Below are 20,525 nucleotides of genomic sequence, written 5' to 3'. Positions count from 1 at the left end.
TACATTCGAAAGTTTAATAAACTTATCGTATGTAACTCTTATGTAGTTCCCAAAGATATAAAAGTTATCATCCATGTAACTTGTGATTGAATCACTTACGAATGAAATATGGTTTCGCTTGCTTTCAAAAATTCCAAAAAACAAAAAACAATAAAAAAGACTAGGCCTACAACTAAATTAAGGAACAAATTGTAAAAAACTAAACAACCCTTAGGAGACCAAAAAACAAAACTAGCATAACTGTAGTAATAATACTAATAATCAACTTTGTGGATAAAAGTTTGCTGTAATTATATACTTACCCATATAAGGAGTGTATTCCATCAATATCATCTTGATTAAGTTGTCTCTTCTTGGCTCCTGCTGATATAGAAGCAAACATGACTGCATCTGGATCTGAACTATGTTGTAATCCTAATATATGTCCAATTTCATGTACAGAAACTGATTCTAAGTCAATGCTATCTGAATTTGAATCAGGATCAACAGTCCATTTTTCATCTGCATCAATATGAAATCTTCCATCTGTTGGAGCAAAAGAGTGAGCTATAGTTCCTAATGGCCCATCAAAAGCCCTAACATCACCATGATCACCTCTCTTGAATCCAATCTCAATATCAGAAACAATACCAGGTGCTTCTGTAAATGTGAATGGAGTAACACCTGACCATGTCTGAAAAGCTCTCCACATTACTGCTCTTTGAGTTTCAATGGGAATATATGGGTCTGGGTTTGCTGTAGAATTGAATCTGTATGTGAGTTGAAGTTTTGATGGTAATGGCCATTTTATGTTTCCAGGATAAGTAGCGAAGTGTTTTACAATATGTAACAAGCTATGGGTATTCTTTTTCTTGTTGTCGGAAAGCATGAAGTTTTTGCCGTTGATAATATCCGGGTTTCCACATCTAGGCTTCATCATTTGGTTAACAGTTGGAGTGTCAAGTTTTCCTGTGGGGTTTAATCTGTAATTGAGTTGATAAGTCTTGATTGCTGACTCTAAAACCTCATCGAAGACGTCGTTCTCATGATCTGCATGTTCATGATCATGCCTAGTCGGTTTAACATAATTAGGGTTTTTGTTGGGATTTATGTAACCAAATTTCTTGAGATATTGCTTAAGTTGATTCAGACCTTGAACAGTTTCACCTTTTTGGCTTCCCTCTAGGGTTTCGATGAATGCGAAGTGTTTCCTAGGAGTGGGTGTTGACAGAATTGAGTGTGGAAATATTGTAAATATGAAAACGAAAAGAAAGCAGGGTTTCATCTTTCTAATTGAAAGAGAACAGTAGAAACCGAATTCAGTGTTTGTCATTCTGATTTGTGAATGTTTTGTTTTTTGTAAAGGGACGAGTTTGTAAGGAAAATATATACTCTATATCTACAGGAAAATGATGCTCTTCCCCGCACCAAATCCGGCCGGATGTAGTGTCGGAAAAGATTTGGAGAGATACTTTCTCTATGTAAATCTCTTCCCGACACGTCATCCGGCCGAGTTTCAGCCGGGTTTCGTGCCGGGAAGTCTATCACGGTTGATATCTACAAGTTTCTATAATATTTCCAAGATTCTATGATATCTACAAGTTTCAATGTTGGTTATATGGATGGTATCAAAATATTTTGATTCCTACCAAATATTGGTCTTAAGGGGAATATAGCGTTTTAATTAATAGGCATACGAATTATTAGGAAACAATTCATCTACTTACTATGAACATTGAGTCTCCTTTCAACAAAAAAATGAACATTGACGAGTCTCATTCATGTCATCATGTACCTCAAAACTTATGGCCACAAATTCATGTATGATTAGAATAAAAAAGGAAATCTCATCGAAAAAAAGAATAAAAAAGGAAAAGCATAAAATCATTCACTTAATATCACTCTTACCTTAACCCACTGTGTTTTTTTTCTTAATTTACTCGACCAATTTAGCCGCAAAAGGAGAATTGCTATTTGCTATAATGTTAGGCTCCCTAATGTTACGGAAAATGGTTGCTTGGGTCTAAAAATTTACGGGAAGTTTTTTATGCAATGCCCAAACATGTTAAAGGAAATGTACTTTTTTCATAAAAACTTAGTCATAACAAGTTTACCAACTGTGGGTAGAAGCAATGCCTGAATTTGAGAGTGTTTATCATCGACCTCATCCTTTTGTCTCCGCCCGTCAAAAAATTGACGGTCGGAATTCGGCCGGCAACTTCCTTTTTGTATAATGGTGAGATATTTGTGTAAAGAAGGAAGATTGAAGAAGATAAGACGTTGATTGAGGATAGGTGGGTTGGGGGTTGTATTCCAAATATTGTTTTCCGCAACACTCTAATTGACGTGAAATCAAATAGGAGAAGATAATGTAGGCTATAAACTTTTTCAAGAACGGTCTTTTCACCATTTTACAACACTCTTAGTGTTAATCGAGAGGTGATTTCTAGTAGAGATTATACTAAAAAGATTAATATATGGAGGCTGTAAACTAATTTGATGGAGTTTGCAAACTCAGGTTGTTGTTGCAAACAGAGTTTCAAGCTATAAACTTATGCAAACTCTGTTTGCAAAACGTAAAGTCAAAGTGAGTTTTCAATAATGCAAATACAAACTCAGTTTGCAGAAAAAAATTTGCAAATTCAGTTTGTAGATGAAAAAAAATCCAAATTCAGTTTGTAGAAGAAAAAAATGTTGAAGACCGTTTTTTTTTGTGACTTTCTATTGAAGAAAATGTATTAAAAGTGGATCTTGTTAGAAAGATAATGAAAAATCCTTCGTAAATATATAAATTTCATAGAGATCCGACATCTCAAGAAAAAATTATATAGATTTAAAGTTTACGTAGAAAAAAAAAAAGAAATAAGTTGCGCAAAATGACAAAAGGATATTATAGTTTTTGTATGTTTTTTTACCTAAATAATAATTATGAACGTTCTGTGTTCTTTTTTTTTTTCAATATTATATTGACCTATTTGATTTAAACCCTATAATTTTAAGGTTATTTTCCAATTGGCCCCCTAAAGTATAAAAATACTAAGATTGCTCCCTTTGTGCTTTGGTAATACATTAACTAAAAAGTCAAATTTTAACTTTTCAAGGTTGTCTTTTTCTTTATTTTTGGGTTATTCCCTAATAATTTTCACTTTTCATTTTATATCTTTACCGTCTTCTTTCTCTCTTTGTCTAGAAAGGCCTCTATTAATGGAGGTCATCAACAAGTTAAAATCTGTTTTTTTTTTTGTCAGTGCCTAGAATAACGCAAAAGGGTATCATCTCGGTAGTTTTGATGCTTCGGGAGTCACGCGGAAAGCTGGTCATACTTAAGCGGGGCCAATCGAAAAAAATCCATAATTTTACTCACTATGTTGCTCATGCTGAAGTGACTAGTTTTTATACCTCACACAGTCCTCACAAGAGAGAACTTGTTTCGTTTCTCATAATTTCATCTAAACATTACAAGTTGATTGAGCTATTCTCAACAGAACAAAAAAAAATTGATTGATCTATTTATGTGTCTCGTAAAAGTTAGTTATGGAGAGAAAGAAATACAGAAAACAATTTATTAGGACCGTGTTGAGAATTTGGGGCCCTCTGCGAAATTTGAATATGGGTCGTCCGTGTAATAAAAGTTACAGACAAAATTTGAACAAAAGTGTAAGATAATTTATCAGTCGGTAGCTGAAAACTACAAATGAATGCAATAATATTTTGAAGAAATCAGTCGTAAGAAAAAATATCTATTTTAAATTTCATTTTTATTAAAAACTTAGTTTGGAAATCCACAATCACCAATGAACAAAATGATTCATTTATTTTATCTTAAGACTTAGATTATAAGTTTAAAAATACAAATAAAATAATGAAATTTTAAACTTTAACAAAATATCTAGATCTTAATGTAATGTTACATTGAATATTCATTTTGCCACTTATCAAACATGACTTGGGGCGAAAAATAGATTTTTAATGGACATGGTCAACCTAAAATAACAAAAAGAGAATAAAATTATTTGCACAATATATAGTTTAGATATCTATTTCTTAAACACACTTCAAAAAATGAAAGAAACACTCAAAATACAAAATGTTTAAGAAAAAGTGCGATCGGTTGTGAGGATCAAACTCGTGTCATTAGCATGGCACACACATCCCTTACCAACTAAGTTGTTGGATTTTTGTGTTACAAAGAACTAGATAATTTTTATCCTAACAAATCAGACCTCTATAAGAAACGGTCCCCTTGTGGGTCAAACATAGGCCTGCCATTTATGTTGCAACTACCTTTAACTGACATTTATGTTGGTTTGTTACAAGTCTATAGGCACCTGCTGCACCTCAAAATCTTGAAGGCACCGCACATTACTTATTTATCTCTTCCCTCTAAAATCCATCTACACTCTCTTCACTACTCTCCGACATTCCCCTCAAGAAGACATTCAATGAGACCATCAGCTTGTTTCGAAGAGGCAGAACCAGTTTCTTAGGTAATTCCATGGTCAGAATACCTGCAGGTTGCTCCAAAGAGGGAACATGTTTAATAAGGAGTTTCCTAGAAGAAACTAGATCCTTTACAAAGTGGTAATCCACTTGAATGTGTTTGGTTCGAGCATGGCATACTGGATTTGCAGCAATATCATTTTCTCAAAGATTGTCACAATAGATAATCAAAGGGGAGGTCAGAGATTGATGCAATTCAGTGTAGGTAGGAGATCCATAACATTTCAGCAGCTGCTACAGAAAATGCCTTATACTCAGCTTTTGTTGGTGGCTTCGCAACAATGGGTTGTTTTTCAAGCATCAAGCTATTACAGACTTCCCAAGAACAAGGAAAACTCTAGAAGTAGAGCGCCTTGATAGGCCCAAAATGGGTCTATTCCCGCAAGTATACAGAATCAAGTTATAGTAATTGTCGGAAGTCCGTGCTCAATCCTCAGGGATAAGTAAATTCGTCTCAAATCTTAAATTAACACTCCATTCATTATTTTGATTTGTTTTGGAAAATGATTTTATTGAGAAAATATTTACAAATTAAAGAAGAAGAGAGTAACATGAGAATAAATTTAGGATTTTAAAATCCATCATATTAGTTCACTTCCTAACACATGTAATTAATCAACTAAGCCTCTTTCTTCATAACTAAAAATTTAATATAATTAACTATATAAATTTCGAAAGATATTATTAATAAAAGCATTCTATAATTATGTATTTAAAGACATTAAAGCACAATCAAAAGGTTTAATTAATCAAATAACATATCTCAAAAAAATCCATCATAGGTTTCATCTACAAACCCTAGATGCAAGATTAGCTACTGTGTTGACCAAAAACTACACCTGGGCCCTCGACGATAAAATGTCCATTGAGACGTCAAGCCCAACTCGGCTCGCTTGTCCTTGTTTGGGCCCAGCCCAGAAGTCTCTTAATGGGCCCTCGTCGACTAGACCCTAAAACTCGTGTCAAAGCCCAATCACGTGCAAAGAGTTTCCACATGGACAAAACTCCACACGCCCGAATCTCCACACATCTGGCGCTCGACACGTCTATATCTCCACGCACCACGTGTAAGAGATTACTTAATGAAGAGATCCTCTACATGTCAAATATATCCATAATGACAAAGATCTCAGACTTGGTCAACGTAACTCCAGCAACAAATATCCCCCCATTGATGAAAGGCATAACATGGTAACGTCTCACATAAATAATGAGACCATGTACATGCATACTGAGAGTCATTACCAGAGAACATGCACAACCGTTGTGCATGTACAACTCGTGCACACGTCACCACATCCAAGGTATCTTGCCATGCATTTACTCTGTAACGGTCAAGCCTTTACTCCCCCCAACGGATCACTCCTCAAGCCTATATAAAGAGGAGCACTTTCATTTCTCAGATCATCGAAAGCAGAGCAAAGCAACTCATACTACTTCTTCTTCTCCACTCGCTCTCTGTTCTTCGACTGTCCTTGAGACATTTTGCATACAAGTTCACCTGGTTCTGGTCGTCGACACTACTAGACGCCTCAAGGGTGTTAAAGCTTATCCTTGCTCGACGCTTCCTGTTCGACGCTTCCTGCTCGACGCTTCCGGCTCGACGTTTCCTGTTTGACGCTTCTTGCTCAACGCTTCCTGTTCGACGCTTCCGGCTCGACGCTTCCTGCTCGACGCTTCCAGACGTCTTCGAGGAGATCACAACCTTCTTCTTGCTCGATGCTACTGGTAACATCTACTCTCATACTTCTGATCATTTCACTCCCGTAGATTCGAACTCCGGTCATTCTACGAGCCTAGCCACTCTCCGATTATACATCAATGGTTATACCCTCGGCTTTTCATTTATTATTCATTGTAATACTTTGCTGACTTGACTGTCGGAGGGCCCTTGGCAGGCACCATCCCGGTGTCCCCCCAAGTCTTCACGGGTTTGTTCGTGTTTGTTCACTTTCTTTTGCAGGTTTGTTCTAGACGTTGTTGGTGCCCATCAATCAAGAGTTCAACGTTTGGAATTCCATAAGACGTTCACGCTTCCGACCTTCTGACTTCCGACCCGTATACTTCTCACCGTCTACAGCTACTCATTGAATTTAAAGACATGTTAATTGAGAAAATAAAATACATGAAAATAAAAGAGACAAAGAAAAAAATCACCCAAATTCTTGCTCCAAACGTTCTCCAAGTATGACCCAAATTATGCTCCCAATCCAAATAATAACACTTTGAGAATATGTGAAAGAAGAAAGGTTTTAAAGAAAAATTAGAAAGGAATTGGTTGTAGAAAAGAAATGGGAGAAGAAGATAGGATATCAATAGAAAGTAGATCTAGAAATTAGAAGTAAAAAAAGAAATTGGGTAAAAGAGGTGAAGATGGATAGAGAAAGTAGAAAAATATAGGTTTTAAGGTTAGAATAGAAGAGAAGAGAGAGTAGAGGCTAAGAGGAAAGTAGAGAAAGAAAATAGATTAGAGAAATGAGAGGGATATCAAGTCTACTAAAAAATGAGAGGAAGAGATTTATTTCTATTGGTTGGTGACTAGGGTTTTAGTGGATAAGATTGAAAAGGGTAAAATGGAAAGTTGTGGTTACTTTATCTCCAAAAAATGGACACATGTTGGCTAAGGAATCAATTGGGGACAAAGTAGGGGGTAAAATGGTAATTTCAAGGGATTAAAGAATAAAACCTTAAAATTGAAGGACGTCTGGTGGCTAGTTTAGAATTCGGGCTATGGTGCGATGGGAGTACGAGAACTATTGTAGAGCAGCTACATAAGCCGTCGGGTGAAGTACGTGGGCAGATCTAGATGGTCAAAACGATGGGACTACAGAGTTAAGTTGCCACGGGTTGAACTGGATTATACAGAGTTATGTTGCCACGGGTGAACTGGATTATACATACAAGAGGCTCACTTTGCTGCTTTGCGGGTACACGTGATTAAGATGCTCCATGCTTTACACTACGCCACTGTTGGGTTTTGTAGTCTACTAATGTTCTAAGCGGAATCTCAGACATCATATGTCTAACATTAGTATGCCCAGGATCACATGCATAAACTAATTATGATAAGTAAGTAAAACTAGTTTGATGATTACCTTAATCGCTAGTTTCCCCTCGAACATTTCCAATCTCTTTTGAGAAGACCAAGAGCTCCAATTGTTTCTCCTCTACTTGGGACACCGAGCAATCAACTTGATCTATCACCTTGTTGAGAGCTAGAACACCTTCTTCTTTGACAAGATAGATAGATGGGAAGTAGCTCACTTTCTACTCTCTACTTGCTGTTGTAGAGTAAGAAAGCTCTAAGAGAAACTTTAAACCGTATTCACTGCCCTAGGGGTAATTATATAGAACCCTAATAAGAGTCCTACTCAAATTTGGTTTCCTAAAAGAACCTTTTGAATAAGATTAAAGAAATAGTCGAAAATAGTAACTAGTTGCTATTTTCTCAATTCCTTGATGAGGGGACGTCCAAACCAGGCCAAAATTGACAGAAATAACCTTCCCTAATAGAGTAAGCGTCCCACCAATTTTCAGCGTAATCCAGTACCAAAAAGTCCCTTTTTAGTTCTAGGCCCAAAACCCCTCTTTTGGGTTTTTGTACTATCTTTGCCTAAACTTCCTTTAGGCCTATGAGACATATTTATGGGGCTCTCCCATGATTATATATCTCATCCCTCTAGTCATATCCTCCTCTCAAATTGACACTCTTTGTTTAACCCGTTGTAGGATCCGGTCGAAGTTAGTCGCGAATTACTTCGTAATTCGACGATCGTAGTTGGTTTTTAGCTAAACACTACTACCCCTAAATCAACCGGACTTGATGATCTTCTAATCAATTATCCTATCCGACCAATTGATCGCATTGCATCCTTAGTTGAAGGACATCTCCTTCAGACTCCCACTTGTACTTAGAACAAGTGCAATGCTCGATTCCCATGTCACTTAGTATCCCATCTGATACGTCACGTCATTCAGACTTTCTTGATCCTGACTACAACTGTCAAGACAAATGATTAACTTATAATCCATTTGAGCATGACTATGTATTTTTCAGTTGCTACTCATCAAGTGGCCCGAGGACACTGTATCCTAATATAATTAGGAGAACATAATCCATTCTTGCGCTCCCACTCAGTTTCATGTCTATCATGTCCTTCCCAGTATCTGCCTTTATAAACTCCTTTTACGGTGCGGCGTTTAACGAAACCAAAGTCAGACATTCCTTACATAAGATGAGCTGAACACTCATGTTTTGAGGAATCTCTCCAATCTTGTCTTTATGAGAAGTGTTTTGACGTTTCATCATTCATGATGTACTTCTCATATTGAGGGTTATCCAGCGTATAATCCTGTTACACAACCTCGTAGTCGAATCAAATACACTATTCCTATAGCCCATGAAACTGCGCTATCTCATCGACCTCCCGTGCTAGTGTTCATGAGTCATTGTTGTCCATGCAATGATCTGGACTAGGGAATTGATAATGAATAACCCCAAGTTCACTTATTAGGGTTCCATTCATCAGATCACGTATCTGACAAGCCTACTCGGAGTACTTCTTTATCGATGGACTATCACTTAAAATACTAAACTAGATTTTAAGGACAAAATAAAACTCGTTTTATTTTATTTACCGAATGTAAGTGATTAGGTACATAAACTCTAAATTACATTTGTTGCCATTTCCCAATGCACTTTATATAAATGCCCTTCATGTGTGAGTTGTGTTTGGGCTGAGGTAACAGTTTAGTTAACGGATCTGCGACATTGTCATCCGTATGAACCTTGCAAATGAGCACATCTTTTCTCTCTGTGATTTCCCTAATCACGTGGTACTTCCTTTGGATATGTTTGGACTTCTGGTGTGCTCTGGGTTAATTGTCTTGGGTGATTGCTCCATTGTTGTCAAAATAAAGAGCTATTCCCTCTTCTATGCCACATACGACACCAAGTTCTATTATGAACTTCTTAATCCAAACTCCTTTCTTTGATGCTTCCGAAGCTGCTAGGTATTCTGCTTCAGTGGTAGAGTCTGCAACAGTGCTCTGCTTGGAACTCTTCCAACTCACTGCTCCTCCATTCAGACAGAAGACGTTACCGGACTGCGATTTGAAGTCGTCTTTATCTGTTTGAAAGCTTGGATCCACATGGCCTACAACCTTGAGTTTATCTTCCCCACCATATACTAGGAAGTGATCCTTAGTCCTTCTCAGGTACTTTAGAATATTCTTCGTAGCGGTCCAGTGCGCTTCGCCTGGATTCGATTGGTAACGGCTGCACATGCTCAAGGCATATGAGACGTCTGTGCGAGTGAAAATCATTGCGTACATGATTGATCTTATTGCCGAAGCATAAGGAATATCTTTCATGTATGCTAGCTCATTAGGACCCTTAGGACACTAATTATTGCTTAGCGCGATGCCATGTGACATGGGAAGGAATACTCTTTTAGAGTCTTCCATTTTTAACCTGTGAAGAATAATATCTATATAAGTTTCTTGACTGAGTCCAATCATTCTCCCCGATCTATCTCTGTAGATCTTGATGCCCAATATGTATTCTGCCTCCCCTAGATCCTTCATGGAAAAGCACTTCCGAAGCCAGTTCTTAACTGATTCCAGCAACGGAATGTTGTGTCCTATGATAATATGTCATCGACATAAAGGACTAGGTTTCTCCCACTGACCTTCTTGTAAACACAAGACTCTTATGTATTCTTAAGGAAACCAAATTCTTTGATTGCCTCGTCGAATCGAAGATTACAACTCCTGCTTGCTTGCTTCAATCCATAAATGGATCTTTTAAGCTTGCAATCTTTTCCAACATTATTGGAATCTAAAAAACCTTCAGGTTGTGTCATGTACACAACCTCATCCAAATTTCCGTTTAGGATGGCGGTTTTGACATCCATTTGCCAAATCTCATAATCATAATGAGCTGCAATTGCTAAAATGATCTGAATGGATTTAAACATCGCGATAGGGGAAAAGGTTTCATCATAGTCTATACCATGAATCTGTTTGTATCCTTTTGCCACAAGTCTAGCTTTGAAAACGCTATCGTTTCCATCATTGTCAGTTTTCAGTTTGAAGACCCATTTGCAACCGATTGGTATCGCTCCATCGGGCAAATCAACTAAGTCCCATACTTGATTTTCTGACATGGAATCCATTTCTGATCTCATGGCCTTTAGCCATTTTATCAGAGTCGGGGCTCGTCATAGCTTGATTGTAGGTACTCGGCCCATTATCGTCTAACAGTAGGACATCTGTTTTCTGAGATAATTCCTTGAGCCTTTGAGACCTAAGAGGGGCTTGAGCAACTTTAGGAGTATTTTCAACTACTTGAGATGTCTCCTGCGAATTAGATTCGGCTTGTGCGGGAGGTTTCAAGAGTTCCTCTAACTCGACCTCATTATCCTCTTCCATTTCTTGCGAATAGAGGGGAGCCGCTAAACTTTTTGATATTTCCATATCCTTGTTTATTTGTTGCTCATATCGAATTTCTTTGATATCTACATTTCTCCCACTTGTCTTCTTGGAAATAAATCTTTTTCAAGGAAGACATCATCACGAGCAACAAACACTTTGTTCTCTGATTCGTGGTAGAATTAGTAACCCTTTGTCTCTTTTGGATATCCCACAAAGAGGCATTTGTCTGACTTGAGTGCGAGTTTATCTCCTCGTAAACGTTTTATATAAACTCCACATCCCCAGACTTTGAGAAAAGACAACTTTGAAACCTTTCAAAACTGTAACTCATATGACGTTTTTTCTACAACTTTTGACGGAGCTTGGTTAAGTGTGAAAGCAGCCGTTTCCAGAGCATATCCCCAGAACGTATTTGGAAGATTGGCTAAATTCATCATAGATCGAACCATGTCTAGCAAGGTGCGATTTCTCCTTTCGGGAAACACCATTCATCTGGGTGTTCCTGGCGGAGTGAGTTGAGATACTAGTCCACAACTCTTAAGATGAGCATCAAATTCTTGACTCAAATATTCACCACCCCGATCGGATCGGATGACTTTTATTTTCTTGCCAAGTTGATTCTCTACTTCGTTCTGAATTGTTTGAACATGTCAAACGATTCGGATTTATGCTTCATCAAGTATATGTAACCATAACGAGTGAAGTCATCCGTCAACGTGATGAAGTAGCCAAAGTTACCTCTCGCGAGAGTACTCATCAGTCTACACACATCTGTGTGTATGAGTTCCAATGGTTCTTTGGCTCGGTCTCCTTTTCCTTTAAAGGCAGACCTTGTCATTTTACCCATTAAACATGATTAACACGTGTCGTATGATGTTAAGTCATACGATCCTAGAAGTCCATGCTTATGAAGCTTCTTCATGCGTGTCATATTAATGTGACCCAAACGACAATGCCAAAGGTAACTTGGATTTGAATCATCTGATCGTAGCCTTTCGATTTCTATGTTAAAGACTTCGTTCTCAATACTTGTCATATAGAGACCGTTGTATAACTTACCACTGGTATAAAACATTTCACCTTTATATAAAGAACAAACGGCGGTTTTTTATTAATAGGTGATATTCCTCTTTGTCTAACAATGAGACAGAGATAATGTTTCTAGAAATAGAAGACCTATAATAGCAATTATGAAGTTCTAAAACTAGACCAGTTTTTAAAGATAGACTATAGGTTCCTATAGCTTTCGCAGCAACCGTTGCTCTATTCGCTACTCATAGGACCGACTCCCTTTTAGATAAATATCTAACTTCCTTAAGCTCCTGCGTATCATAAATGATATGAGCACCACATCCGGTATCAAATACCCATGAGGGGAAATCAACTATATTTGCTAAGTTAACTTCGATAACATAGATACCTTCGATAAATATCAATCTTTGAGGTCGCAGTTATCCTTGGAATTGGGGTATCTAGTACGCTTTCTTTGTATGTAGATCTGAGAACACTTCTCAATCTTTTTTTCCAATCGTGGAAGTTATCCATATTCAATTTATCCTCATCGAGGATTGAACATAGGTACAAAAGACTGGTTTTTGCCATTGTAAAACTACATGAAACAGAAAAAGGAATTTGCTAAGTATTACATTCGATATTTTTCGCAAAAAGACTCGGGTTTTTGCCACATTATCCAAGAAAAACGTCCCTGGTTGAATAATGCGATTCCAAGATCCCATTTCTCAAGGATTAAGTGGACTAGGGCTCTGCCCTTAATTCCCATGGATTTAGGTGAGTGAACTACTTCACTGATCATACCCTATGACTCTCGGTTGATGGATTACATGTTTTATGTTAAATCCATCCTTTTACCTCGAGTATCCAAAACTCTTTAGCTGATCTCATTGAGTGGAACCATTTAGACGTGTAGGCCTCTGCCATAGGCCTACCCGCATTGTCTCGAGATAGAGATGGTACTCTGTGAAGGCCGACCCACCATCACGAACAAGGACGCAATGAGTGTCTTAATCTGGATAGGCACTACACTCAAAATTACTTTTAGGGACTTTACGTTTTGTCTTAGCATGCGTTATAGTGAACTATTTAGTCTAACCATCCACAACATAAAACGTAAATAAGTAAATGCGCGCGAGAAAGTAAATCAAGCACATATGGATCCTAGTATGGCCCCTAACCTAGAAGAACTAATCTCCTTGGTTTGCTTCTTGTTTCGCCTTTTGGTTCGTCTAGACCTCCATCTTTGAACCTCCATTGAGTTCTCCCACTCGCATTTGGATCCCATCCTTGAGCTCCTTCAATAGACTCATAGATCCTAAACTCTAATTAAAAGACTCAAACGATTCGCAGATCGTATAAATTTGAAATTAAAATTATTACAAATTTGCACCCATCCGTGCTTAAAACAAGAATAAAGAAACACTTTCTATGGTCATACTAGTTTCCGCGTTCACAGCACCTGCAATCATAGAGTATTTCAAGGCTAACAATTATATATGCATGTATATCCGGGAGATACTCTTGTCGACATCTACATGTCATGTACGGATCTTAAGCCTATATTCGAAGAATTAGACTAATGGTGCGTTTTGGTTTTGATTCTTTTGATTGTTAAAATCAACTTTTAATAGGAAATTCCGTTTGGGCCCTTGAATGGCCCGGGTCAATTTCGAAAATATTTGCTTGGAATCGGGAGAAAATTGGATAAAATTCCCACTCGTATGATGATCCACTTTATAGCTCGAAAAGTCCCGTGACAAGTCTTTACAAAAGTCCAAAAGAAGTCCCGACCTAGGCCAAACCAAAGCCTAGACATGGCCCGGACATGGTACGGCCAAAAGGCCGGCATGTCCTGACCCAGGCCTTATCATGGCCTGGTTGCGTCCTGGACATGGGTCAGGACGCGGGTCTATGCTCCATACGCGTCCTAGACGCGTCTGGTGCAAGACCGGACCAAAGATAGGTGTCTAAGGCTAGGCTGAGACACCATTGGACACCCAGATGCGTCTCCTCGAGTCCGAGTCACAACAGTGACTCGGGTACCCCCTGGACGCGACCATCGCGTCCAGGAAGCTACTGGAGGTAGCTGCTGGTCGTGCTAGACGCGTCTCCAGCTGGTCGGATGCATCCTAGCCAGATTTTTGGAAACTTCCAAAGCCTCAACCTTCCTTTTTTTTTTTCTTTTGCAACTCATAGTTGCTATTTCCAACTTTTAGAACACTTCTAAATTGCCAAATTTTGTTTTTCAAAGTTTCCTAAAACTAAAAAACAACTCTTAATCAAACCAATTTTGGATCAAAATCTAGGTCTTTGAAATATTTTCAAAGAACAATTTTGAAATCAATTTGAAAAATCTCTGAATCTTATTCAAAATCAATCAAATTATTATGTCTAAAACACTTTTAAACATAACTATCTATCTAAACAAGCATAGATTGGTCAGAAACTTAGACAAAATTAGCTATGTGCAAAAGGCTCTGAAACCAATGTTGGGTTTTATAGTCGACAAATGTTCTAAGCGGAATCTCAGATATCATATGTCTAACATTAGTATCCCCAGAATCACATGCATAAGCTAATAATGATAAATAAGTAAAACTAGTTTGATGATCACCTTAACCGCTAGTTTTCCCTCGAACCTTTCTAATCGCTTTTCAGAAGATCAAGAACTCCAATTATTGCTCCTCTACTTGGGACACCGAGCAATCAACTTGATCTCCCACCTTGTTGCTAGCTAGAACACCAATGGTGATTGGATGAAGAACACCTTCTTCTTTGACGACATAGATAGTTGGGAATTAGCTCACTTTCTCCTCTCTACTTGATGTTGTAGAGTAAGAAAGCTCTAAGAGAAAATCCACACCTTATTCACTTCCCTAAGGGTTATTATATAGAACCCTAATAAGAGTCCTACTCAAATTTGGTTTCCTAAAAGACCCTTTGAATAAGATTAAGGAAATAGTCGAAAATAGTAACAAGTTGCTATTTTCTCAATTCCTTGATGAGGGGACGTCCAAACCTGGCCAAAATTGGCAGAAATAATCTTCCCTATTAGGGGAAGCGTCCCACCAATTTTAAGCCCAATTCGATACCAAAACGTCCCATTTTAGTTCTAGGCCCAAACCCCCTCTTTGAGGCTTTTTGTACTATCTTTGCCTCAACTTCCATTAGGCCTATGAGACATATTTATGGGGTTCTCCCATGATTATATATCTCACCCCTCTTGTCATATCCTCCGATTAAATTGACACTCTTTGTGTAACCCGTTGTAGGATCCGGTCGAAGTTAGCCGCGAATTACTTCGTAATTCGACGATCGTACTTGGTTTCTAGCTAAACACCCCTTAATCAACCTGACTTGATGATCTTCTCATCAATTGTCCTATCCGACAAATTGATCGCATTGCATCCTTGGTCGAAAGACATCTCCTTCAGCTACGTCTTCACAAATCATCCCACTTCCCAGAAATGTGACCGAAAGTAGCCCACTAGTCAACTTTGGGTGACTCCTACTTTGACTTTAGCTAATTTGCTCGGTTGACTCCAATTTGACTTCCACTTTTGCCCACGGGTTCGTCTTGGAATCCAATTTTTACTATATATTGATCTTGGCCCAATTGACCGGATTATCCTTGGCTCCAAAAGACCAAAATGCCCTTCAAGTATCTTTGTCCTGTTTTTAATTACTTTTCACACATAACTCTACAAAAGACACCTAATCAAGCAAACCAATCATTTTTTTATAATAAAGACTCGAAATAGACTAACTCTGCAAAATTAAACGACTCGGATGGGACATTTTCCTGACCCATCAAACATCCACCAAACTTAGATTTTGCTAGTCTTCGAGCAAAACACTAAAAGAAAGACCTAACTCACTTTCGGAGGAATCCCGGTTGCAATTAGCATATGCAACAAACCGTTAAACCCATAGGTTGCCCTAGTGGACGAGTTTTGTCTCGTGAGGGTTTGCAGAGAATTTACCCACAAAGTTCAAAAAAATTTCAAAAATACAATAGGGTCAAAAAGTACTCAAAGTCAACTAAGATGGACCAAAAATGTTTATCTCGTAGAAAATTTTAGCAAGCTAATAGAAATCAATCAAAGTTAAAAAATACTATACAAATGCTAAAAATCTCTGCACTAGTAATCTAATCTCGAAGTGTAAGTGGCTAGCCATGACGAGAATCACTTCAGTTCCGAACAGACAGAAACTTGATCCCCATCGTAATACATTTTCGCCTTGACTTTGGCCTCACATACATACGCTCCAAGAGATGAATCACTCAAGAATAGTTCGGTCCTATGTGTGAGTGTGATCACTAACCTGGACTCAACACATGAAAAGGGTAAGGACAAAATTTTACAACGAGTGATCTTCGAAAAGGAATGTAACCACTAAATGGAATAGGGAAGCTCACTTAATCTTCTCACCCACTCTACCCTCTAATAATGCTTCCTAAAGGTCAACGGATACAAGTGATGAGATGGATGATTATGAGATCCTGAGAATGTCGACGTCTTCAATGTTAGAGAACTTCAAGCAACCTCCAAACATGCCCGTGGATGGGCCAGTGCGGGCACCCTGCCCGCATTTCCCCCCCCCCCCCCCCCCCTCTACAAAGAGCCCATCTTCAATTTTCCAGTGAAGGCGTAAGCTTATATATACCATTACGCTATCTAGTAAAACAAAAGATGTGTATCGGCATAGTAGGTGAAGAACTTAGACTTCTATCTTGTCGGCGCAGGTTCGGAACACCTAGCCTTCAAATTGTTGTTTTTGTAGGATCTATAATGGGACCTACCTGTTGTGTTTAACTCCTCTTTAGAGGCTCAACTTCACTTGTAATTGGGGTAATTGGGACATGAAGCACAATTATTTGGGGCAGTTTTCTTCTATGGTTTTGTTCTGTTGAGAGTACAATTGTTAAATCAATTTTCGTTTTTTCCTCCGTTACACATTATCTTAAACATTTTATTATTTTGAATGCATTTCTTTTTCTATTGATGTAATTTTACAAATTGATAGCTGAGAGTTTTTTTTTAAAGATTCCAACAATATGTAAATGCATATGTGAAAATCATGGTACAAAAGAGTCATAATCAATAAATCGTCTTTACAAACTAAACTAGAATTTGTACAAAAAAAATTTATTTTATTTTTAACAATTTAGGCTAGCCAAGCTCACTCAAAGTCGTCGTTCCATTCTTGGTCATGTTCGAGAAGTTGTAAACTAAATATTCAATAAGACATTATATTAAAGTCCAAACTTTCCATGAAAGTTTAAAATTTCAATATGTTATTTGTGTTATAAACTTATAATCTAAGATAGAATAAGCAAATATTTTTGCTCATGAGTGATGGTAGATTCCAATGACCAGATTTCCAACAAAATAGAAAAGATTTCCCACGACTACTTTCTTCAAAATACATTTGGATTTACGTCTGACTTCTTCTATGTATTAATAAAGTATCTTACTTTTTATTCAATTTTTTTTATAACATTTTTTAGTGTACGAAAGGCCCAAAATCAAATTTCGCAGGGCCCCTAGATTCACAGCCACGACCCCTGCCTCCAAACTTAGCTTTTTTTTTTTTTTTGCTTCAAACACTTATTTTACAAAACTAAAGTTCACATGAACTTTTATTCAAACTTTTTTTTTTTCTTTTTTTTTTAATTACTACTAATAATACGAATACTAGTATTCTCAACAATCAACTTTTTCTTTCTCACGCTTTGCTTTCACATTCTTCTTTCATTACTTTTGGTGCCTTCACTCTCGGGAGTCATATGATGAACAGATGGTGGAGTATCCGTCTACCTAAAGTTTACACTATTATCGAGTTTCATGGACTATAAGAGTAAGGTTTATACACTATCCTGATGTCATTTTTAGTGGCTATGGAGGTTGAGCACACGAGATCAAATGAGCTATTTTATAAAGTTACGAGGTTGAGTAGCTCTTCATTCTACTCAGAATCAGCGGAAAACAATACACTCAAAGGTAATCAAAAGGCTCAGGTATCTCACAAGGGTTAGGTCTCCACTATTGAATAATCTAGTTCTCTCAAAACCGTCTATCCTTCACTTCCATAATACTCACATGGCTAGTTCATAGACGACCTCAAAACTCGAAATTCATGAAGAAACTTTTAACAACCGGATAGTACAATCAACTCGACTCTATAACTTTTAACAAGCCAAAAACAACCATTAGACTCACATTTTCAGTCTAAACTTTAAAAAAATTGAACCCTCTTGAATTTTCGAAATAAAGGACCTAGCTAAAGTTCTTCCCTATCCCCAAACTTAAACCGAACATTGTTCTCAATGTTTAGAAGACTATGCCAAAATAAAAAGATGACAGGAAAGATATTACCATACTCCACTGTCCTATACTGGATGCATGGGTTGCTTATAAACTTATCGTCTTCAGCTAGACGAGGATTATTTAAAGAAAAGAAAAAAATATTGTAAACCTACTGGATTATGGGTTGATGACTCCCTATACAATAGTAATCAGAAAATCAGAGGGTCAACCCAAAAGATGAAGTATCCAGGAAGGTTCAGTCTTGAGACCATGAAATAATATGACGATTTAAGTGAGACTTCCAATGTGGGTTATCTGCAAACTTAGATGAAGCTAAAATCATTAAGTTCAACGATAAACTAGAGCTGGCAGACATTGGATAAAACGGATCCTCAAAGCCTGACAAATGGATAGAGAGACCATGTTAAAATTCACAAGTAATTGCAGCGGGTAACTTGAAGTTCCGAGGGACATGGTGCATAATTATTTAAGAGATTTGACTCACCTAGATCGACACTCAAACTAGGAGGTTCTAAAATAACCTCATTGGCTCGTTTCATAATTACCTCCAAGTTAGGTCTAAGTTCCTCAAATTCTGACTAAGGTAAAGACTCAGTAAACTTTCTAAACTTTCTTCCGTTATGATCTCATTAGTGTCTAGAACTTCATCTAAGTCCAGTGAGTCATCACTCTCTTTAGACATTTCTGCAAGCCATAGTTCATCATCTTCATCTTCAATTATACCTCCAAATGGAATCAAGAGAGTATCCTCGTGAGTAAGTTTAGTAGAAGGTTGAGACTCAAGAGATAGAATAGACTCGGCTTTTGGTCCTATGGAAGTGGCTCAAGAAATTCCTCAACAATGGACTCATATGATGATAGTGGCATCTCTATGGTTGGCGAAATACTCTGCTCAGAAACCAAAAATGGGGTAAAATCCAATAAAGTATTTGCTTCACTCATACGACTATCCGCATCATCATAAGACTCATAGTATTGTGTATTGTACTCCATATTATCAAAGGACTGGTCTTCTATGATGGTGGGTAATTCTAGATTTCTACCAATTCTTTCACTTAGAGTTAATCTTTCAGCTCGTAGCTCCTCAACTTTCTTCTCAAGCTCTATATTACTCCTGACAAGACGACTATAAAGCTGGTCTAATGAAGATGATGAAGAGTCACTAGTTTGAATGTTATCCCATTGAGGTGGTTGGGGACATGTTTGGATCATAAACTCTTCATTATATGCATAGTGTGACTTATAACCTTCTTGAGGTTGACAATACTCCCAATAATTATCACCATAGACATTAGTCCTCGGATTCTCAAAATAATTTTGATTGTTAAAACGTTGACAATTAATGGTATTTTGCAACTGAGGAACACAACCTTGTTGAGGTAGATCATAATTCCAATAGTTATCAACGTTATGACTATCATAACGGGACCGACCAAAATTATTTAGAGTAGTGTTATTCCCCTCAAGTCTAGATAATGACCATGAAAGCATCTCTCGTGCTTTTAACAATAATTGTTCCTTCCGTCTCTCTTCCAATTATTCTTGATAGAATCCTTCCATATTTTTATTTTTTTTAATGGGTAACTAAAGTACGAAGATCCTAAGGAAAACACGCGCAAGCAAGCAGACTCAACCCAGCAACCTAGACACAATCTAAACGACTGGGTGGTATTTTTCACCTAAAAATATATATGCACAACTTTTACTTCTCCAAAGCTTGAACTATGATTCTTATAAGGAGTTACACTGTTACAGTACAACGATCAAACAATTCTTCGGGAAACAACCAACTATTAAAGCCGAAAATAATTGTCATACCCATGGCAACGTTTCCTCTTCTCGAGGTGGCCGTGGAAAAGAATATGCGCTTGGATCGTTCCCTTTTCCTGGGAATACTTCAAATAATATTCGAGTTCTAGATTTGTCAAGAAGGTCATATAAGCTCGTTACCCTTTGGCCAATGTCTAAATTAATTTTTTATTTTAAGTGGGCTTGGGATTGCGCAATGTTGTTACCTAAATGGGCAAGAGACAGGTGATGAAATCCGACTCCTATCTTGTAATGGGGTTAATGCCCTTATTAATATGATAACTAAACTAACAGTTCAACAATCAATTAGGCAAGCAAAAACATCAAAAGTACCCACTTACAGGAGATTCGTGGGTAATCTAGAAGTTACCTCCCGTTCAAGACGGGCGACGACCGACCCGGGCCACTCCTCTCGCAAGTGTGCGAACCCGAGGCTTCTTAGTTTTGATTACAAAA

General features: G+C 37.6%; 1 pseudogene; it reads right to left on the bottom strand.

Annotated features, from left to right (window-relative positions):
* Positions 1 to 298: 298 nt before the first annotated feature.
* On the bottom strand, positions 299 to 10,911 carry LOC147567723 (metalloendoproteinase 2-MMP pseudogene; annotated as a pseudogene).
* Between the last annotated feature and the right edge of the window lie 9,614 nt (positions 10,912 to 20,525).

The sequence above is a fragment of the Eschscholzia californica genome, unplaced genomic scaffold (assembly GCF_041429995.1).
Source record: "Eschscholzia californica isolate CP2 unplaced genomic scaffold, dmEscCali1.0.p SCAF_1, whole genome shotgun sequence".
NCBI classification, from domain to species: domain Eukaryota; kingdom Viridiplantae; phylum Streptophyta; class Magnoliopsida; order Ranunculales; family Papaveraceae; genus Eschscholzia; species Eschscholzia californica.
Note: the sequence above shows the minus strand (reverse complement) of the source record. Positions and strands in the feature narration are given on the sequence as shown.